Consider the following 24526-nt stretch of genomic DNA (forward strand, 5'->3'; position numbering starts at 1 on the left):
TGTTTCTCTCCCCCTGCCTCTCAGGTATTGTTTTCTGCCATCACTACAGCCCCTCTCTGGCTCCAGTTCCTGCTGGTTGAGCATGTCCTGGTTCCAGCTTCTGCAAAGTGACCCCAGTAATTCTGCCTTGTTCCTGTGTCTTTCTAGCACGAGTGGGTAGTGGTTTCCTGAGGTTGCTAATCTCTGGACTACCTCACTGTCCCAGTTTAGATTTTTGGCTCTTCTATCCCCTATGTAACCCATTTCCAGAGTTAAATTCCCTTTGTTTTAACTATTCAGAGTGGTTTCTGTTTTCCTGAGTGAACCCTGATACACCTACTCTTTTTATTTTAGTATGAAGATTTAACCTATTCACTTTTGCAACAGATCCTGTCAGTTGGCTTATATACACCCACTCCAAACCTCTTTTTCCTTGCTGTCCTCTAGTATAAAAGCTGTAAAGCCAGCATTTAAACTCTTTTGCAGTAAGCAGAGGCCATATAGTACAGTAAAACGTAAGTAGAAGTTCACTGGGTATTTCTAGAAAAGCCTTTGCTTTCTGAATACAAGTATTACCCTTTCCTTCTCCTTCTTCTTCCTGTCTGGACATTGGACTTGATGTCTAGAGCTTCAGCAGCCATTTTAAGACAGTGAGGGAGAGGCAAAATAGAATCACTGTGAAGTGAGCCCTGACATCCTTGAGCCACTGAACCAATGCCAGCAACCTCCAAACATCCTGATACATAAAGAAAAGAAAGTGCTTACATGTTTAAATCACTAATAGTAGGATTTTCTGTTATCCTCAGCAGAATGTAATTTCTAACTCAATATTTCTCAAAGGGTGTAATTGGCATTTTGGACTGGTCAGTTCTTAATGGTGTGAGCAGGCCTGCAAATTGCAGGACATTTAACATTCCTGGGCTCAGACATTAAATGCCAATAGCATCATTTATGTATCTGCAAATCAAAATCTCCACACACATATTTCCAAATTACCTTGGAAGGGCTAGACTTGTGCCCTCTCCATAAAACAATGCACGCACACAGCATACACATGACTTTTATTTTTTAAATACTACTTGGGAAGTTACACGAGCCTACTCCCTCCCCTGTGGAAAACCAACCGTCAGTCTTCTAACAGCATCATTATTGTAAGGACATAAGGTTAGATATTTATTACACTTTTGGGGGAGTGTGAAAGGTTTTAAAAATAAAGAAAAGTACAAGAATAATATAACAAACACCCATGTATCCATCATTGGGATTAACAAATGTTAACATTCTGTCACATTGCTTCAGGTTTTTTTGAACAAAGGAAGTAAAACATTATAAAATTGGAGCCCTTTGTTTCAATCCACAGTCTCATGAATTCTTCTGCCCCTCCCCCAGGCAACCATTATCATAAATTTGGCATGTGTCCTTTCCTTTCTTCTTTCTTACTATTACTAAGTATGTATGTAAAAAAAAAAAAAAAAGTTGCCGTCAAGTCAATTCCCACTCATAGTGACCCCTTAAGGCAGGGTGGAACTACCCCATAGGGTTTCCAACAATCGGCTGGTGGATTTGAACTGCTGAGGTTTTGGTTAGCAGTCGAGCTCTTAACCACTGTGCCACCAGGGCTCCAGGTACCTATGCAGGCATATAAAATTGACAGTGATGTGTGTCTGGTTTTTGGTGCCCATTAGATGTACATGAGTTAGCATGCTACACATATCATTCTGTAATTTGCTTCTCTTAACTTAACATTGTATTTTTGATATTTAGTTGAAACACAAAAATCTAGTTCACTTATTTTAACTGTTGTATATTATCCCATTGCATGAATAAACCACAGTTTATCCCCTTTTTGATGGACATTTAGACTGTCCAGTTTTTCACAGTTACAAACAATACCTAATGAACATCCTTGTAAGAGTTCATGGAGGGTGAAGGGGTGGCACATTTGCAAGAGCTTGTTTAGGGTATATGCCTAGAAGTGGAATTGCTAAGTTATAAGGGATGAACATCTTCAACTCTGTTTGATATTGACAAATTCTCTAAAGTGCTGGTAGTAATTATAGTCCCACTGATAGACTGAGGGACTTGCTTTTTCATATTATCACCAACGCTTGGTATTGTTAGACATTTTGATCTTTGACAATCAGACTGATGGGTGGGGATTGGTATATATTTGCTGTTTTAATTTATATTTTCCTGATTATTAGCTAGGTTGAAGTTGTTTTTCTTGGTTTCAGTTTGCTTTTGCGGGGGGGGGCATTTGGTCCTTTTTATTTTGTCTTTATATTAGATAGTCTTTTTTATTTTTGATTCATAGGAGTTTTTCATGCTAATTGATTATAGAGATTTAGCACACTCTTCATTCATTCATTAAACACCTACATGTGCCAGGCACTGTTCTGACGCTGATGATAAAATATTAAATGAACCAGACAAAATCCATGTCCCCACACTCCTTTACCTCTTTCTCCACACTCTCAAATTTTTATCGGAATAAATTGTCTTTTTGGATCCAGATAATTATCATTTTTTAAACATTTTTGCTAAATTTCATAGTCACGTCAGCAGCAATCATTTATACACTAATTCTAAATTTTACTGGTTTCTTTCCTTGTAAAAAATTCTGTGATGCCCTGGATTCCCCCAATTTCAAGTTCTTTATTTTTCTTTCTTTCTTGAATTGCTATGAGGCTTCTTCAAGGAATTTTTTTCAGGAAGAGTATGGTACACTTTATGAGATCTTGATTGTCTGAGAATAAATTTTCTATAGCTGTCACACATAAACTAAAAAAAAAATCCTTGGGTAACAACCTTCTCCTTCAAAATTCTGGAGATGATATTCCATGACTTGCAGCAATTAGTGTGCTGACACTCTTAACTTTCTAGTTAATCTGTTTTGTTCGTTTTGTTTTTTTCTGAGTGCAGGAAGGAACCTGCATTAGGCTGTATCCCAGTGTGGCAGTCAACACTCCGATTTTATCTAATACCCAGTGGTCCTTTTAGGATGAAGACTCAACTGTTTCTTTAGATTTAGGGATTTCTTTCTGTTTGTTTGTTTTTAATAGAAAGCAGCATTTCCTCCAGCTACTCTCTCTTTTTGGTATTTTTATTAGTTCTACATTGGCTGGATCTGTTGGGTTTATCCTCCATACATCTTTCCTTTACATGTTTTATGGTTATGTTTTTGTTATTTTCCTCTCAGTTCTGAGGGAAGTTCTCAACGTAAACACCATTGCATGAATAAACCACAGTTTATTTATCCATGTACTGCATGATCCAATTTTCTCAATGCTGCCCTTGTTCAAAATTTTAAGGTCTGTATTTCTGATCTGATGACTGTATTTCCTAAATTCAGAGTGTTCTGTTTTCACAAATAGAGAGTCTTCTCTAATCAGGTATTAAAATACTGAAAGGAAGAGTAAGAAATCAGCTTATGAGGCCCCTACATGATGACCAGGGAACTTGGTACCTCCCTGACCTCATCTTTTCTCACTTCCCTTCGGATTACTTTACACCGGCTACTTGATTCTTTCTTCAGCCATGTTCCTCTCACAGAGTTTCACGCCTGTGCATCTCTCTCTAAAGCATGCTTATCCCAAAGACCTGCATGGCTCGCTCTCTCACCTCACAGAGGTCTCTGCTCAAACATCACCTCCTCCTGAGTCTTTCTCTAACCACTTTACATAAAACAGCAGCTATCACTCCAGTGCAGTCCAAGCACTCCCTCTTGCCTTTGTCTTGCTTTAATTTTCTCTACAGCTCTTACCTCCATCTGACTTAAAAAAATGTTTACTTGTTTACCTGCTTACTATGTCTCTCCTCAGAGGAATAAGAACTCCATGAGGAAACAGGCTTTATTCTAGCCATAGCTGTATTTTCACCAACTAGAAAAGAGCGTGTCCCCCAACAGATCTTCAATAAATATTTCTCACAATAATGAAAAAAAAAAAATACTGAAAGGAACTGGTAATTCACTTAATTTATTTTCCTTTATTTCTTGGAATAAGTCCGTTTCAGAGGGGCCATTTCTTCTGATTGCTCTGACTGGCCTCCCTTATTTGGGACTATGTATCGAATAAACTTTCAGGCTCAGTGAGTTTTCCCTATTTACCCATCCTTGCAGCTCCTTGATCGTCTCATATCTCTTTCTGTCTGATCTGTCAGATCTTTGCACGTGATATTACCTCTGAATGAAACCTTCATCCACCTCAACATTTTTACCTGCCTGGCCCCTACACATCCTTCAGGTTTCAGCTGATAATTGCCACTGTGATCCCATTTTCAGTCAGTTACCCCTGCCATGTGCTCTCATGGCACCCTGTACTTCTCCCATCCGATACATACCACTCTGTACTGTCATTTTCTCGTCACTTAGGACCCCTCCACCACTAGATTTTAAACTCCACGAAGGCAGCATCCAAATATGTCTTTGTCATATCTTCAGTGCCTAGCATAATGCCTAGCACATAATATAAGTGTTCAACAAAAACTCGAGTTTAAGAAATAACTGTTTACATTTTTCCTGTTTCAGGATTTTAAAGGTGGCTTATCAGAAACTGCTCGGATCTCTGTTCAGACTGTTTAGTTCAGAAAATCATTTTATATTTTTGTAGCTTTAGTATTCAAGGTTGGCAGTTTAGTTTGCACCAAGAATTTCCACAAAAAAAAAAAAAAGAAGAAGAAATCCATTGGCGTCGAGTCAATTCTGACTCATGGCAACCCCATAAGACAGAGTAGCATTTCCCATAAGGTTTCCAAGGTTGTAAATCTTTTTGGAAGCAGACTGCCACATCTTTCTCCCGTGGAGCATCTGATAAGTTTGAACCACTGACCTTTTGATTAGCAGCTGAGAGCTTAACCACCATACCACCAGGGAAGTTAGGAGGGAGCATATACAAGAAAGTTCACTGCTGTGGCTAATGGATGCTTTTCTGTCTTTGCTGTAGTCTCCTCAAGCCAGCCCCTTCCTGAGTTCCCTCTATAGGAACCTGGTGTAATGATACCTCCATTTCACTTAACATGGCAGTTCATGGCAAGAGTGGAACACCCTGGCCAGCTGCTCTTGGGGAGTCAAGATCTTCCTTCCCAAGGTCATTTGTAGGGGTCAGATTTGGTCCACGTTTCCTTCCAGTTGTTCTGAGCTTGGAGATTACCTGGAGCTCTGCAGAGGGACTCTATTCACTTACTTTCCAAATGAGCCTTTCCTTTACCTGTGTTGAATTGCAGGTAGATCAGTACTTCCCTAAATCTGTATTTTTAAGTTTTTGATTAAGCTTTTAGTGATAAATTTATAAATAACAATTTCTCATGACTGTACATTAAGACTCTAAATTCAGTATTATGTAAACTGTATTTTCTAAGAATTTTAAAAAATTTTATGGCCTGTTGGCAGCACCCTTCTCTGCTCTCAGGATCTGCTGCAAATGTTTTCCAATATTTCTTTGGCCATTTCAAGTGGAATTTGGGTGGAAGGAAGGAGAGTTAAGTGTGTGGATTTGAATCACCATCTTAAAGTGGAATAATGCTATTTAATAGACTTTATCAGCTTTACTTATTGATGGAGGTTAAATGGGATTAATAATGGGCAGTAGGAGAGAATAATGGAGCCATGGCTTTTGGCTATTAAGGAAAGACAGATAAAATAATCAGTGATGTCAAAAATGTCTGCCTTGAGTCACCTGTCATGGAGCAACAGCTTGAGGCACACTCCTTCCTCCCACTGCGGTATAGTCTTCCCCAGAGAACTTGCTTAGGCGCCTGGTTTAGAAAGTATCTAAGGATATCTCTCAAAAAAAAATTTTTTTAATGTCAGTAAAAATGAAAAGATAATGTGCAGTGACATTTTCTCATTCTTCTTGCTGAAAGAAGAAGGGAAGCCTCGAGGCACAGGTCCAACTTAGGGAGCACGGATGAGGTGGGGAGAGATGAGACATCTTCTCTGTGCCCACACCAGTGACGCATTTTACATGGACTGGCTTGTTCAATCCTCACACAAGCCTTCAATGCCAGTGGTATTAATCCCCTTTTCAACATAAGAAACCAGACTCAAAGGGATTAATTTGCCCAAGGTCAGATAGCAGTTAAAAGTGGCTGAAGCAACGGAGAGAAGATGGGCTGTTACTATAGAAGTAAATGTTGGGCTGAACCCTGAGGTGGGGACCACATATTTTAGACACAGCTTTGGAATCAGACAAACTTTTTCTAGTCTTGCTTCTGTCAATTACTGAGCAGTTTTGAGGAAGTCACTTACCTTCTCTGAGCCTCAGTGAACTCATCTGCAAAATAGGAATAATATACCCACCTTGATGGGATTGTTGTTTGTTGTTAGCTGCTGTCAAGTCAGCCCCCAATTTATGCCAACTTAGTGCACACTGCCAGGTCCTGCACCATCCCCATGATCGGTTGTAGCTTAAACCATTATGATCCATAGGGTTTTCGTTGGCTGACTTTCGGAAGTAGGTCCCCAGGCCGTTCTTCCTAGTCCATCTCAGTCTGAAAGCTCCACTGAAACCTGTTCAGCCTCATAGCAACACGTAAGTCTCCGTTGACAGATGGGTGGGTGCACATAAGGTTTATTGGCGGGGAATGGAACCCACGTCTCCCACTTGGAAGGTGAGAATTTTACCACTGAACTACCAGTTGCTGTACAGTCGGTTCCAACTCATGGCCATCCCATGGGTGTCAGAGTAGAACTGTGCTCCATCGGGTTTTCAGTGGTTGACTTCCAGAAGTAGATAGCCAGGCTTTTCTTTCAAAGAGCCTCTGGGTGGACTTTGTTTAGCAGCTGAGCACATTAATCCTTTGCACCACCCAGAGATTCTTGATGGGGTTAAAAGAGACAAAATATGTGATGCCTGCTTCAGAACAATGTTAATTCTCTTCCTTCACTTTCCCATCCTAGAACAGGAAATGTTCTCAAGGGAATTCTGCCTAGCTTTAGAGTATTGACCATACCTCTTATTTCTTTCTTTTTTTTTTTTTTAAGGTACTTTCACATGCATTGTCCTAGTCAATTCTGGTTAGGGAAGTCTAACTTCAACCCCACCTCTCAAACAGACGAAGAAACAATCTCAAAGGCATTGGGAAATCTCCCCGAGTTTACAAAACTAAGCTGGAACTAGGCTCCAGATCACCTGACTTCTGGTTACAGTTACACACAATGGAGCAGTCTGTCAACACCGCATTTGCCGCATTACGAAGTGCTGTGGCTGTACATCAAAGCCAAAAGCTGCGACAAGCTGCTGTGACAGCAATTTCGGGTTGAGTTTGTATTGACCTGTTAGCTGTCCATTCCTGACTGAGGCATCAACTATCTCACTCATTTTGTGTACAACGTGGGGCCTCAATAAGAAGCCAGGTAGGGATCATCTGTCAGTGTCACCACCCGTGCCTGGAGGCCCTCTTGAAGACAAGATTAGGAGAGAAACAACACTGCCCACACTCTGTGATCTGAGAGGTGGACTCACATAACATCTGAATTGCCACTCCACGGGGACAGTCACCTGACTTCACCTCTTAATGCTGGAAAACAGAAATGATGACCTCTGTCCCTTTGAACTATACAAATAAAACAAAGAATGGCCGTAAATTTTTATAAATCACCAGAAATGTGGAGTAAATCTAAAGAACCTCTAAGGCTTACTATCCATTGCTATTTAGCTTTATACCCTTAGATCTCTACATCTGCTACTTAATTAATCTCTCTCTCTCCCTCTCTCTCTCTCTCTCTCTCACACACACACACACACACAGAATTGACGCCAGATTTGCTAGTGTGCATTTGTCTTGACTTTCACAGAAAATAAGGGAAATGTTAAATCCCTCTTCCCCATCTGAATCCAAATCAATAAATTCTGAGAGCCTTAATACTAGGAGACAGGCTCCAGGGTAAGGCTCAGTTAAAATGCTGCACAACCGGCCTCATTTCCATCGCAGTATCTTAAGCTCCTGATTGTTAAACCTTCTGTGGTGGGAATCCTTTGCTTACTATTCCCCTCATGCACAGGCTGCATGATCAGCTGCTCAAACACGAGCCATTCTTCATGCCAAGGTGATCGCGGGCTGCTGCACGCATTACACAGACTTTGCATAGAGGGGGAATACATCTCAATGACCCAAAATTTTTCCCTCAAAATCACTGTTCTTTCCCATAACTGCATCTCTCTGAGGTCTGGGGCTTTACTGCAACAAATAAGTTAATGCAGGAGAGGAAACAGATGGGCTTGACTGCATCCTGGGATTTTGATAAAGCAACTCATTTTTGGAATGTGTAAGTGAGGTTTTATCTAAAAACTCCCCAAAGGCATGAATAAAGAATGGAAATCCAGGTTCCAAAATAACAAGGAAGGACAACAATTAAGCTTCCAGCCAACAGGTGGCCTGAGAATCTAGTCAGTAGCACCGAGGCTGCAAGTGCTAATTCCAGGACTGTCACTACTGTACTTCATGATCTTGGACGTGTTGGTTAACAGTTCCATGCTGGATTGGAGGTTTTATTTGCCTCACAGATTTGATGTAAGAAATATTTATTCAAAGTGAGCAAGTTACCTTTTACTAGTCATAGAGAGTTCTGTGCCTTGTCCTAAAACAAAGTTCAAGGCTCAGTTCAATTTAAAGATAACAAATTGTCTTTAACTGACCACTTCCATGATCCTGGACTGTTTTAAAGGTGGTATGTTGGGGTTGGGAAACCCTGGTGGCGTAGTGGTTAAGCGCTATGGCTGCTAACCAAAAGGTCATCAGTTCAAATCCATCAGGCACTCATTGGAAACTCTATGGGGCAGTTCTACTCTGTCCTACAGGGTCGCTATGAGTCGGAATCAACTTGACGGCAGTGGGTTTGGTTTGGTTTTTTGGTATGGTTGGGGTTAGACAGGCAGAAAAACATTCCCAAAATATCCAGCCTATTCCTCTTCTCTGAAAACAATTCCACAGCGGGCTTCTGCCTACGTAGCTGTGCCACGTGACCATCCTACTTCCACCTCCCATTTCCCAGCCCCATCCTGAGCTGTACTGAACTGCCCAAAGGGGACTAATCCTAAGGTCAAAACGAGACAATCAGACTCTGTCTCCCAGAAATTTAGAATTAAAAAGCAGTGGGCCTCATACTTTGCTGGTGGGAATGTAAAATGGAGCAGCTGCTGTGTAAAACGGTCCGGCAGTTCCTCAAAGAGTTAAGCATAGAATTGACCATAACCAAAAACCAAAACTGTTGCCATTGAGTCAACACCGACTCATATTTGGTGACCTAATAGGACAGAGTAGAACTGTCCCATGGGGTTTCCAAGGAGCAGTTAGTGGATTTGAAATGCCCACCTTTTGGTTACTGGCCAAATGCTTAAATCACTGCGTCACCAGGGCTCCGGAATAGACCATATGACCCAGCAATTCTACTCTTAGGTATATACAGAAAGAACTGCCTATTTTTGTTGTTGTTAGGTGTGGTTGAGTCGATTCCAACTCATAGCAACCCTACGTACAACAAAATGAAACACTGCCCAGCCCTGCACCATCCACACACACACACACACACACACACACACAACTTGTGCACCAATGGTCATAGAAGCATTATTCATAATAGCCAAAAACTGGAAACAACCCAAACAGCCATCAGCTGATGAATGGTTAAACAAAATGTGGTATACTCATACAATGGAAAATTACTCAGTCATAAAAAGGAATGAAATACTGTTACATGCTACAACATGCATTAACCTTGAAAACATTATGCTAAGTGAAAGAAATCAGTCACAAAAGGCTACATATGTATGACTCCATTTATAGCAAATGTCCAGAATAGGAAAATCCATAGAAAAAGTGGTTGCCAGGGGATGGGGGAAGGGGGAATAGAGACTAAAAGTTAATAGGTATGGGGTTTCTTGTTGGGGTGATGAAAATGTACTGAACTTAGACAGTGGTGATGGTTGCAGAGCCATAGGGAATATATTTTTTAAAACTTCTGATGGTCTAAAGTGGCAAATTTTATGTTATTTGAAGTATATTTCAATTTTTAAAATGCTATATATATATATATATATATTTTTTTTTTTAGGCAATGAGATTAAGTTAGACAGCTATTGGGCCTAGACCAGGAATATCTTGTAACTCTGAGACTGAGGGTACCATATGAAGGCATCCATGATGAGCCGTGTACAAGCTAAGAGAAATGCAGTCCTCGGAGGAAATGAAGAAGGAGCAAATACTCAGAAAAACTGAGACGCAATAGACCGCAGCCCCAAAGAGTACAAAACTCTCCAAGTCTTACTGTGGATCCTTGTGAGACCCAGCTGAACATCCTGCTCTTGAGTAGATACCTCTGTACCTACTTAATAAAATCCCTCATTTTTGCTCAAGCTCATTTGAGAGGATTTCTGTTGCTTGGAACCAAACAATCCCTGGCTAAGACAAACACCAGGTAAATGGCAATAGAGTTAAATTACTTATTCCCCTCCCCACCCACCAGGAAGTTAAAAATACTTTCCAGGTTTCTCAGAACATCTAAATGAAAATGAAAAGACCCTCAAGTGCTAAATACTCAATTCCACAGAATAAAAGGGAAGCTCACTTTCGTTTGAAAAGCTAAGAGCCACACAGGCAGCAGGAGCTCAAAGTAACACATACCTAACCCAAGGGGCTGAGGAAGGCAAGGTGGCAGCAGTGCTGGCCTCACAAACTCCTGAATCAGTGCTGGATGTGGGAGGACCAATTCTCCCTTTATCTGAAGCTCCCCTCAGAGCAACTGCAAACTCCCCAGAGAACTCCTCGTAGATTTTCTTCCTCCATTCTTCCTATCCTGAATCAAAAATTAAAAAAAATAAAAAATAAAAAACAGTTGCTATGGAATCAATTCCAAGTCCTGGCAATCCCATGTGTGTTAGAGTAAAACTGTGCTCCGTGGGATTTTCAATGACTGATCCCTCAAAAGTGGATCACTAGGCCTTTCTTCTGAGGCACCTTGTGGTTAGATTCAAACCACCAACCTTTTGGTAGCAGCCAAGCATTTAACCATTCGCGCCACCCAGGGACTCCTACCTACCCTGAGGGTATCCTTATTTCTCACTAAAGGCCTAAATGGTAAATGTTGGGGAGGACATTTGGTCAAATATAGTCAGGAGGCTTAAGTCATTCCAATGTCCGTCTTTTTATTATTTTTTTAAATCACCTACATAAAATCTTAACTTTTCTTCCAAAGTATTAAGTAATGTGATATTTGATAGGAGACAGGCTTGGTGGACAGCCTCGCTAATAGCGTCCATGAAAATTAACTTTCATTGATTTGCTATTAAAATTCTACATCCATAGCTACTTTGTATAATGATTTACTCGGTGAGGCTGATTTTGAACCACGAGCTGGCAGGTGCATAGGTGCATTTATAGCAGAGAAGCCAATTCTTTTAAGGATGCTGGGAGATGCCTAAACTCAGCATCACTGTTCATTCACCCCACGGTTCCCGAACACTGGAATCTCTACATCTTGCAGAGACGTGCTTGCAAAATCAGGATGCTGCCTGTGAGGTCATTGGACCTTGGCCTAAACCTAATTTGAATAATTACATTTCATTCTACCCTGAGTCAGTAGAGGCCCCTGATTAATAATCAGCATTTGCTACATACCAGTGAAGTGTTTGCTGCTATAAATAGACAGAGTTAACAATCTAATTAACCACAGGAACTGGCCAGATGAACACTCCATTCAGAGAGAAAGACAGATTACAATATTTTTAAAATCTGTGAGTACTCAGCCATCCCTGACCCTAATCCATTAGCAGTTATTGTCAGAGGTCGCTCTGTTAACCCTCACTTTTAAAAACCCCTTCGAAAAGCTGTCACCGTTTTTTTGCAGGGGGCAGGCATTTTAGCAATAAATATTCTATAATGATACCACGGAACTTTGAGGCAGCTAAGTATAAGAATTTGCTTGAGAGGCGTAAGTCACTGTCATTCTGATGCTTCTACCCATTGAGAGTCCACAGCCCTTGGTCTTGCTATCCTCAGTGACCAAGCCCCCACCCCTGGTGGCCAGGCAGGAAAAGTTGTGCCATTGCTTTTTTCATAGCAGTTTTTGGCTCTCATGGAATTTCTTTGAAGATTTCATTTATACAGCCATAATGAAGGAAGCTCCAATATAGGGCAGGCCTCCCTGGATAAAGAGCGTATTAAGAGTGTATTTCCATTAAGCAATATAGAATGTGAAATTCATAATCCAGTTTCCATCTGGCAGTATCTGAATTTGGTCTACAATTGAATTAAAATGAACATTTTGACAACAGTAGGATTTCTGTTCTTTTTCTCTCTCATATTTCATTTGCAATAATGGCATCTCCTTCCCTAGTCTTGCTCCCCACCAGAAGATAACTGAGCCCTGGAGTACCAAGCCAGTTAAGCTGTGACTCCACCATATGGCCAATTCCCGCCTTTCAGAATACCTGAAAGATTGGCTTTTGGTTGTTAATGCATTTTCTAAATGCATGTAGCATCCTGAGAGCTCAGAGCCTGGGTTCCATTTCCACATTTGGCCTTCGACTGGGTATTTCTCTCCTTTCTTACTGCCAAACCTCTCTATTGAGTGGTCCATATCTGTTACCATGGGCCTCTGCTTTCACTGCTGTATCATAGCCTGCCAGTGATGTCCTAATGACAGTATCTCATTTCCACAGCTTCACTGAAGCATTTGTCACCACGGAATGCATTTTTCATTCTTCCAAGTCTCCTTTCCCTTGGTTCAAAGTAACATTCTTTTGGTTTCCCTAAAGCTTGGTGCTAAGGTTGCCAGATTTAGCAAATAAAAATGCTGGGCAGCCAGTTGAATTTGAATTTCAGATAAATATGCATGCAACATAAAAACCAAAAACCAATCTCATTGCCGTCCAGTCAATTCAATTCCAACTGACAAGAACCCTATAGGACAGAGTAGAACTGTCTCATAGGGTTTCCAAGGAGCAGCTGGTGGATTTGAACTGCCGACTTTTTGGTCAGTAGCTGTAGTTCTTAACCACTGTGCCACCAGGGCAATATTTCCTTGCTTCTTTCCCTTTAGGATTTAATCTCTAGTAGTGTTATTTCCTTTATCTTTGCCCTCCCCTCTATGAATTTATCTATTCCACCAAGCCCAACCATCATATCACCTCTACATCACCTCTCTCCTCCTATAAGTTCTTAAACATACTTGGTATGTTTCCTGTCACATACGTATCTTCTCTTGTTTTTAAATAGTATTTGGATTTTTCATGTGTTATTGTCTCTTACACTCAATTTTAAATTCCTGGAGGTAGGGGACCACTCTTCTTTGATCCCAAGTCTTGCAGATGGCTTCCATGGGCATGCCGTCAAAAAATGTACGAAATTCCTAGCCTTTGGTTTCTAGTCATTAAAATAACCCCTTTACATTTTTATAAAATGTTTCCTGGAAATCCTACTCGTACATTTCCTTAGTCCATTCACTCTCCCACCCTTCTGGATGTCACGCCTTTTCATAAGTCTTACTCTTCCCCCTCCTCACTCTTAGCTGATGGCCTTGCTTACTATATTGCTGAGAAAATAGAAGCAATCAAGGAAAACTTCCATGTGCTCCCATTTGTATATCAAACAACCTACCAGTGTCTGTACCCATATATTCTACCTTTCCTCCTATAACAATGAATCTGCTTGCCATGCTCCTGTCTAAAGCTAGCCCCTGTCTTGTTGCCTGGATCTCATCTCTGTCATTGACTCACGGACATCACCACAGCAATTCTCACTTCTTTCACCTATATAATCATTCTTCCGCTTTCTATAAGATCATTCCCATTAGCATGCTCTCTTATTCCCCTCCTAATGAGAGAACAAACAAACCTCCCTCTCCTTGGACATCAAATTATTCTCCAGTTACCACACTATTTTTCTGTTGCCCTTTACAACAACACTCCTCCAAAGGGTCTATATTTGCCATCTCCACTTCGTCTTCTAGCATTTTCTCTTGAATCTACTCCAGTCAGAATTTTCCAACCAACAGCTTTTGTCAAACTTAGCTAATTACTTCCAAATTATCAAACCAAATGGGAACGACTTGCTTTCTCACCTAACTCAACCAGTCAGCAGAGTGCGAACTGAGTTAATTGCTCTAGCAATCTTTCCCTCTGTCTTCTGAGGAATCATATTTGAAACATTGTTGGAATGCTTCTTCTCTCAGGTTCTACATCACAACTTCCTTCTGGTTTTCCTCCTACCTCAATTCCTTCTCCTCAGTGTCTTCTGCCTATTACTCCTCATTTTCCTGACCTCTAAAATGAGGAATGCCCCAGGACTCAAACTTTGGATCTATTCTTTATCCATACTCACACTCTAGGTGATTTCATTCAGCCTCATAGATATAAAAACCTTCCATATACTAACAATTCTCAAGTTTTTATCTCTAGCCTGGACCTTTCCCCTAACTTCCGGAGTCACCTATCCAATATTCTACACAACACCTCCACTTGGAAGTTCATGATGAGTCCCAAATTAACATAGCATCCCCAAAACTAAACTGGTTTCCCCACTATCACCCTGACCCTACTCTTCCTACAAAATTTATAATCTTGATAACTCTCGATTCTTTCAGTTGCTGTTACCAAAAACCTTGGAATCAGATCGTAGTAACAATCGTGGCAGCAGTGGTAATGGCAGCACCACAGACTGCTGGAGCTGACATTCTAAAGAAGTTAGAATTAGAAGAAAAAGCAAAGATGGTGAGAGTTTGTGTCACGTACTTTGGACATGTTATCAGGAGGGACCAGTCCCTGGAGAAGGACATCATGCTTGGTAGAGGGTCAGTGATAAACAGGAAGACCCTCAACGAGATGAGTTGACACAGTGGCTGCAACAATGGGCTCAAGCATAGCAATGATTGTGAGGATGGTGCAGGACTGGGCAGTGTTTCATTCTGTTGTACATAGGGTCACTATATGTCGGAACCGACTCGATAGAACTTAACAACAGACTTTGAAAGTGGTGTTTACATGCTATTCATGAGGTCACACAGTGTTATGACATTGTTCCAACCAGTTCAGACCTTATTGTCTTTGATATTACAAGGACACTATAATCTATCAGCCATCACCAAAGACCCCTGTGGGTCAAAACGTTTAATTACCAGACATCTGACAAGATGGCAGCAAGAGCAGGTCTAAGATCCTGATCCTCCCATGCAAGAACCAAAAAAGGCAACTAGATATCTGTAATTTTAACCCTGTAAGAACTCCAAAAATAAGCAGAGACTTGCAGCAACTAACCACATACTGACACAAGAAAAAGATGACTTTTAAATGGTAGAAAAACTTCTTTTTCTACTGTTTCCACTCCCCCTCTTCCTGTTGGAGCAGCTGTAGCCGCAGTGGATGTAGATTATGACTGCATTCTCAGAGAAGGGGCTAAACCTTGGCTCTGGAGTTAATAGGACAAACTTTCAATAATGGACAGAATACCTAGAAAAAAGAACAGTAAGGAAATAGAGAATTTGAACAACACTATACCAACTCTGGGAAACCCTGGTGGCGTAGTAGTTAAGTGCTACAGCTGCTAACCAAAAGGTTGGCAGTTCAAATCCACCAGGCACTCCTTGTAAACTGTATGGGGCAGTTCTACTCTGACCTATAGGGTCATTATGAGTCGGAATCGGGTTGATGGCAATAGGTTTGGTTTTTTTTTTATATACCAACTCTGGTGGCCAGTGGTTCAAAGTCACCAGAACCCACCAGCTGCTCCACCAGAGAAGGATGTGGCAATCTGCTTTCATAAAATCTACAGTTTTGGAAACCTTATGGGGAAGCCCTATAGCATCACTATGAGTCAAAATTGACTCAGTGGCAATGAGCCTTTTTTTTTTTTTTTGATAATAAGCCAGGCCTAACAGACGTATATAGAATACTCTACCCAAAAAAACGCAGTACTCATTCTTCAGCAGTACACATGCTTCATTCCCCAGTGCACATGGATCATTCTCCAGTAGAGAACATACGCTAGGTCATAAAAACAAGTCTCAATAAATTTAAAAATATTTAAATAATATGAAGTGTCTTCTCCCATCATAATGGACTGAAACTAGAAATTAATTGCAGAAGAAATACTGGAAATTTCACAAATATATGGAAATTAAACAGCACACTGTTAACCAATGGGACAATGTAGAAATCAGAAAATAGTTAAACTCAAATGAAAATGAAAGCACAAAATATCAAACCTTATGGGATGCAGCTATGGTTGTTCTCAGAGGGAAATTTAATAGCGGTAAACATCGCTTCTCAGCCTTTTAGCTAAGATCAAGTGTACTATCTGTTCATATCAGTTTAATATCTAATGCATCCTCTATCTGAGGACATTTAAAGGGAAACCACCACTCATTTGTCAGTTTGTCATACTATGGTGGCTTGCCTGTTGCTGTGATGCTGGAAAATATGTCACCAGTATTTCAAATACCAGCAGGGTCACCCATAGTAGGCAGATTTCAGCAGAGCTTGCAGAATAAGACAGACTAGGAAGAAGGATCTGGCAGTCTATTTCTGAAAAAATTGGCCAGGGAAAACCATATGAATAGCAGCAAAACACTGATATAGTGCCAGAAAGTGAGCCCCTCAGGTTGGAAGGCACTCAAAATACAACTGGGGAAGAGCTACCTCCTCAAAGTACAGTTGACCTTAATGATATGGATGGAGTAAAGCTTTTGGGACCTTCATTTGCTGATGTGGAACGACTCAAAATGAGAAAAATCAGCTATAAACATCTATTAAAGTCAGAACATGTAATGTATGAAACATGAACGTAGAAAAATTGGAAGTTGTCAGAAATGAAATGGAACTCATAAAGATCGATACCCTAGGCATTAGTGAGCTGAAATGGACTGGTATTAGCTATCTGAATTAAACAATCATATGGTCTACCATGCCGGGAATGACAAATTGAAGCGGAATGGCATTGCATTCATCATCAAAAAGAACATTTCAAGATCTATCCTGAAGCACAGTGCTGTCAGTGATAAGATAGTATCCATACCCCTACAAGAAAGACTACTTAATACAACTACTATTCAAATTTACACACCAACCCTAATGCCAAAGATGAAGAATTTGAAGATTTTTACCAACTTCTGCAGTCTGAAATGGATCAAACATGCAATCAAGATGCATTGATAAGTACTTGTGATTGGAATGCAAAAACTTAGAAGTAAAGAATGATCAATAGTTGGAAAATATGGCCTTGGTGATAGACATGACATTGGAGATCACATGACCGAATTTTCCAAGATAAATGACTTATTCATTGCAAATACCTTTTTTAAACAATATAAATGGCAGTTATACATGTGGACATCACTGTATGGAATACACAGGAATCAAACCAACTACATCTGTGGAAAGAGACGATGGAAAAGCTCAATATCATCAGTCAGATAAAGGCCAGGAGCTGACTGCAGAACAGACCATCTATTGCTCATATGCAATGTCAAGCTGAAACTGAAGAAAACTAAAACAAGTCCATGACAACCAAAGTATGACCTTGAGTATACCCCACCTGAATCTCAGGAATAGATTAGACACATTGAACACTAATGTCCGAAGACCAGAGGGGTTGTGGAATGACATCAAGGACATCATACATGAACAGAGCAAAAGGTCATTAAAAAGAAAGAAAAGACCAATATGGATGTCAGAAGAAAACCTGAAGTTTGCTCCTGATCATAGAGTAGCTAAAGCGAATGAAAGAAATGATGAAGCAAAAGAGCTGAACAAAAGGTTTCAGAGGGCACTACAAAAAGACAAAGTAAGGTATTATAATGAAATGCACAAAGACCTGGAGTTAGAAAACCAAAAGGGAAGAACACACTCAGCATTTCTCAAGCTGAAAGAACTGAAGAAGAAATTCAAGCCTCGTGTTGCAATTTTGAAGCCTTCTATGGGCAAAATATTGAATGACGCAGAAAGCATCAAAAGAAGATGGAAAGAATAGACAAAGTCAGTGTACCAAAAAGAATTAGTCGACATTCAACCATTTCAGGAGGTAGCGTGTGATCAAGAACTGATAGTATTGAAGGAAGAATTCCAAGGTGTGCTAAAGGCATTGGCGAAAAACGAGGATCCAGGAATTGACAAAACACCAACTGAGAGGTTTCAACAAATGGAATCAATACTGAAAGTGCCCACTCATTTATGCCAAGAAATTTGGAAGAGAGCTACCTGGCCAACCTTCTGGAAGAGATCCATATTTGTGCCCATTCCAAGGAAAAGTGATCCAATAGAATGCAGAAATTATCAAACAATATCATTACTATCACATGCAAGTATTATTTTGCTGAAGATAATTCAAAAATGATTTCAGCAGTACATCGACAAGCTATTCATAAGGTTTTCACTGGCTAATGCTTTTCAGAAGTAGACTGCTGGGTCCTTCCTCCTAGTGTGTCTTAGTCTAGAAGCTCAGCTGAAACCTGACCTCCATGGGTGACCCTGCTGGTATCTGAATACCGGTGGCATAGCTTCCAGAGTCACAGCAACACACAAGCCCCCACAGTACGACAAACTGACAGATGTCACCTTGAAGACTAAGGTGAGACTGACCCAAGCCATGATATTTTCAGTTGCATCATATGCATGTGAAAGCTGGACAATGAATAAGGAAGACCGAAGAAGAATTGACACCTTTGAATTGCGGCATTGGCAAAAAATATTGAATATACCACGGACTGCCAAAAGAACAAACGAATCTGTCTTGGAGGAAGTACAACCAGAATGCTCCTTAGAAGCAAGGATGGCGAGACTGTGTCTTGTACACTTTGGAAATGTTGTCAGGAGGGATCAGTCCCTGGAGAAGGACACCATGCTTGGCAAAGTACAGGGTCAGCGGAAAAGAGGAAGACCCCCAATGAGGTGGATTGATACAGTGGCTGTGACAATGAGCTCAGGCATAACAACGATTGTAAGGATGGCGCAGGACCGGGCAGTGTTTCGTTCTGTTGTGCATAGAGCTGCTATGAGTCAGAGCCGACTCAACGGCACCTAACAACAACAGCAACAGTACATCGACAGGAAACTGCCAGAAATTCAAGCCAGATTCAGAAGAGAATGTGGAATGAGTGATATCATTTACAGTGTCAAATGGATCTTGGCTGAAAGCAGAGAACACCAGAAAGGTATTTACCTGTGTTTTATTAACGATGCAAAGGCATTCAAATTATGGACAACATTGCAAAGAATGGGAATTCCATAACACTGAATCATCCTCATGTGGAACGTGTATGTAGACCTAGAAGCAGCCCTTCAAACAAAACAAGGGAATACTGTGTGTTTTAAAATCAGGAAAGGTTTGGGTCAGGGCTGTATCCTTTCACCATACTTATTCAATCTGTATGTTACGTAAGCAATCCAAGAAACTGGACTATATGAAGAAGAACATGGCATCAGGATTGGAGGAAGACTCATTAACAACCTGTGTTATGCAGATGACACAACCTTACTTGCTGAAAGTGAAGAGGACTTAAGCACTTACTGATGAAGATCGAAGACTTCAATATGGATTATACCTCAATATAAAGAAAACAATCCTCACAAGTGGGCCAATAAGCAACATCATGATAAACAGAGAAAAGATTGAAGTTGTCAAGAATTTCATATTACTTGGATCCACAATCAACACCCATGGAAGCAGTAGTCAGGAAATCAAATGATGTATTGCATTGGGCAAATCTGCTGCAAAGACCTCCTTAAAATGTTAAAAATCTAAGTTGTCACTTTGAGGAATAAGGTATGCCTGACCCAAGCCATGATGTTTTCAATCATCTCATATGCATGGAAAAGCTGGACAATGAACAAGGAAGACAAAAGAAGAGTTGATGCCTTTGAATTATGGTGCTAGTAAAGAATATTTAATATACCATGGACTGCCAGAGGAACAAACAATCTGTCTTGTAAGAAGCACAGCCAGAATGCTCCTTAGAAGGTGACTAACAGACACATAAGGAACTGCTCACGATCATTAGCCATTAGAGAAATGCAAATCAAAACTGCAATGGCATACCATCTCACCCCAACAAGGCTGGCACTAATCCAAAAAACACAAAATAACAAATGTTGGAGATGTTGTGGAGAGATTGGAACTCTTATTCACTGCTGGTAGGAATATAAAATGGTACAACCACTTTGGAAAATGATATGGCATTTCCTTAAAAAGCTAGAAATAGAAATACCATACAATCCAGCAATACCACTCCTAGGAATATACCAGAGAAATAAGAAATGTCACATGAATAGACATATGCACATCCATGTTCAGTGCAGCACTATTCACAATAGCAAATCAGTGCAGCACTATTCACAATAGCAAAAAGATGGAAACAACCTAAATGCCTATCAACAGACGAATGGATAAACAAATTATGGTACATATACACAATGGAACACTGTGCAATGATAAAGAACAATGACGAATTCATGAAACATCTCACAGTATGGATGAATCTGGAGGGCAGTGTGCTGAGTGAAATAAGTCAGTCACAAAAGGATGAATATTATATGAGATCACTACTATTAGAACTCAAGAAAAGGTTTAAATACAGAAAATAGCTTTCTTTGATGGTTATGAGGGTGGGGATGGAGGGGAAGGGGAATTCACTAACTAGATAGTAGACAAGTAACAATTTCAGTGAAGGGAAGGACAACACACAATACAGAGGAAGTCAGTACAACTGGACCAAAACCAAAGCAAAGAAGTTTCCCAGACACCCAAATGCTTTGAGGGGCAGAGCAGCTGGGGCTGAGGCCTGGGGACCATAGTTTCAGGGGACTTCTAGGTCAATTGGCATAACATAGTTTATAAAGAAAATGTTCTTTAGGTGAGTGGTGAGTGGCTTTTAGTGTCTTAAAAGCTTGCGAGCAGCCATCTAAGATATATCAATTGGTCCCATTCCACTTGGAGCAAAGAAGAATCAAGAACACCAAAGACACAAGGAAAATATTAGCCCAAAGGACTAAATGAACCAGATACTCCGTCGGCCTGAGACCAGAAGAATTAAATCGTGCTCAGCTACCATCAATGACCGCCCTGACAGGGAACACAACAGAGAGCCTGGGACAGAGCAGGAGAAAAATGAAGAACAGAACTCAAATTGACATAAAAAGACCAGACTTAATGGTCTGACAGAGACTGGAGGAACGCCTGAAATTATGGTCCCCAGATGCACTATTAACCCAGAACTGAAAAAAAAAAAAAAAGTTTTTTTTTAGATGAAGATTAGACAGGACTATAAAACCAAAAATAATACACGTGAGGAATGTACTTCTTAGTTCAACCAGATATATGAGACCAAATGGGCAGTTAGGGATGTGCTATCACATTGTGGGGATTGCAACGAATGTCACAAAACAATGTGTGTATAAATTTTTGAATGAGAAATTAACTTGAGCTGTAAACTTTCACCTAAAACACAATAAAAAAAAAAAATCAGTTTGGTCTTTATATGTCAGTAATGTACAATCTAAGAAGAAAATTAAGAAAACAATTCCTTCTACAACAGCATCTAAAAGAATAAAATACTTAGGAATAAACTTAGCCAAGGAAATGTAAGACTTGTACACTGAAAACTATAAAACATTACTGACAGAAGTTAAAGAAGTCCTAAATAAATGAAAGGGCATTTCATGTTCCAGGTTTGGAAGACTTAATATTATTAAGTAAATACTACCCAAAATGACCTATAGATTCAATACAATCCCCATCAAAATTCCAACAGCCTTCTTTGCAGAAACGGGAAAAATTTCATCACAGAAGATACACAGTTGGCCAATAAGCAGATGAAAAGATCCTCATGTTATTAGTCATTTGTTGATGTTGTTAGCTGTCCTGTTGGCCCTGACTCATGGCAACTCCACGCAGGAGGGAATGAAACATTTCCCGGTCCTGCACCGTCTCCATGATCAGACTGCTGTGGTCCATGTGGCTTTTATTGGCTAATTTTCAGAAGTACATCGCCAGACATTCCTTCCTAGTCCATGTTAGTCTGGATGCTTTGCTGAAATCTGTTCAGCATCATACCAACACATAAGCCTCTACTGACTGGCAGGTGGTAACTGATCATGAGCTACATTGGCCAGGAATCAAACTAGGCTCTCCAGCATAGAAGGGGAGAATTCTACCACTGAACCACCAATGCTCCCATCACTAGGCATTCTTGTTGTTGTTGTGTGCCAGTGAGTTGATTCTAACTCATAGAAACCGTATAGGACAGAGTAGAACTGCCCCATGGGGTTTCTTAGGCTCTATTCCTTATGCGAACAAATCAGCAAGTCTTTTCTTCCACAGATTGGCTGGTGGGCTCAAACCACCAACCTTTTTGATTAACAGCTGAGGGCTTAAGGGTTGCACCACCAGGGCTCCTTCATTAGTCATTAGAGAAATACAAATCAAAATAATGAGATACCACTTTACCCCCAGCTAGAATGGCTATTATCGGATAAATGGAAAACTAGTGTTGAGGATGTGGAAAAACTGGAACCCTCATCCATTGCTGTTGGGATTGTAAAATAGTGCATTCACTGTGGAAAACACTTTGTCGATTCCTCAAAAAGTGAAACATAGAATTACCATTGTTGCTGTTAGCTGCCTTGGAGTTGTTCCTTGGCTCAAGGCCACTCCATGCACGACAGGATTGGTCTGTTGTGATCTATAGGGTTTTCTCTGGCTGATTTTTGGAAGTAGATCACCAGGCCTTTCTTCCTAGTCTGTCTTAGTCTGGAAGCTCCACTGAAACCTGTTCAGCATCACGGCAACACACAAGCCTCCACTGACAGAAGAGTGGTGGCTGTACTTGAGGTGTATTGGCCAGGAATCAAACCAGAGTTTCCTGCATGAAACCAAGACTGAAAACACCACTCAAGCATTTATGTGTACACCAATGGTCATTGCGGCATTATGCACATTAGCCAAAAGGTGGAGATAACCCAAGTGTTAATCAACAGATAAATGAATAAACAAAATATGGTATAGCCATGCAATGGACTATTACTCAGCCTCAGAGAAATGAAGTTCTGCTACATGCTAAGTCTTGGATGAACCTTGAAAACATTATGCTGAGTGGAATAAGTCAGACACAAAAGGACAAATATTGTATGATCCCACCTATATGAAATATCCAGAATAGACAAATACAAAGAGACCAAAGTTTATTAGTGGTTGGTTACCAGGTGCAGGTGGGAGTGGGAAATGGGGAGTTATTGTTTAAGGGTCACTGAGTTTCTTTTAAGGATGATGAAAAATTTGGAAATGCATAGTGGTGATGGTCACATAACATGATGAACATAATGTCACTGAATTATATATGTAAAAACAGTTGAAATGGAAAGTATTTTGCTATACTTTTTTTACCACATAAAATTTCATACACACACACCCGAAAAGCCCTTGGAGTCATCTTTGACACAAGTTCTCTCACACTCCACATCCAAGCCGTTATCAAATCCTGTCAGTTCAACCCTCACAATGTATTCAGAATCTGACCGTTTCTAACTACCTCCATCTCTTGCCTACGTTATTGAAACAGCTTTGGTTTACCTACTTCCACCTTTCCCTCCTACCATCTATTCTCCACACAGCAACCATAAGGATCCTTTTAATGTAGTTAGATCAGGTCATTCCTTGGTGCAAAACCCTCCATTGACTCTCCATCTCACAGTAAAAGCCAAGAGTCCTCAAATTGACCTGCATGGCCCACATGATAGGGTCTCCCATAACTTTTTGACCTCTAATCCCGTCTTTCTCCCACACTGGCTTCTTTGCTGTTTTTTTTTAAAGATCCCAAGCACATTCCCACCCTTTTCATTTGCTATTTCCTTGTCCTGAAATCATCTTTCCCTAGATACACCTCACTTCTTCAATGTCTCTGCTCAGAGGTCACCTTATCAGAAAGGCCTCTCCTGACTACCTTCCTTCCTTCTCCCCCACCCCACAGTCCCTATCCCCATTACTCTGTGTAGTCTTCTCTATAGAAGTTTACATCGAGATGGAAGTTTGTTAGCTGTTTCGCCACTAGAACGTAAGCTCTACCTGAACGGGGACTTAGTCTGTTTTGTCACAGCTGCATGTCTAGCACCTAGACCCAGGCCTGGCACCTGGTAAGCATTCCACAATTATTTTTGTATGTGTAAATGAGTGAGTAAAACTGTATGCTTAATAACACCGCTCTCAGCTCAAGTGTTTCAAAACATTCGCATGTTTGCATCGGAAAATAAAGGTTCTTTCACTCCTTTATTTGGTCAACAAATACATGTTGAACATTTACTATGGATGAAGTGTTTTCCTAAGCACTATAAAAAATATATATAGAGAGAGAGAGAGTGAGGCAAATAGAATGGGGAACAAAAAAGTCCTTTCTAGTATTTACCAGCTGTGTTGCCTTTAGCAATTAAACATTTCTCTACATTTTGCTTTGATCAGCAACATTAGATTAAGAAAATTATCTACCTCGCAGGGTGGTTGGGAGGAAAAAAATAACATGTTTTTACCTGAACGTGCTTTGTAAACATTCAAGAGCTACATCAATGGAAAATAA

At 40.4% G+C, this 24526-nt stretch overlaps 1 non-coding gene across 1 annotated transcript; it reads left to right on the top strand.

Moving 5' to 3' along the window:
* The first annotated feature begins 16227 nt into the window (after positions 1-16227).
* LOC126084880 (U2 spliceosomal RNA) lies at positions 16228-16412 on the top strand. The gene has a single exon (XR_007519114.1). It is a non-coding gene; the product is annotated as a U2 spliceosomal RNA (small nuclear RNA).
* The last annotated feature ends 8114 nt before the right edge of the window (positions 16413-24526 follow it).

Source organism: Elephas maximus, chromosome 10 (genome assembly GCF_024166365.1).
Source record: "Elephas maximus indicus isolate mEleMax1 chromosome 10, mEleMax1 primary haplotype, whole genome shotgun sequence".
NCBI lineage: Eukaryota > Metazoa > Chordata > Mammalia > Proboscidea > Elephantidae > Elephas > Elephas maximus.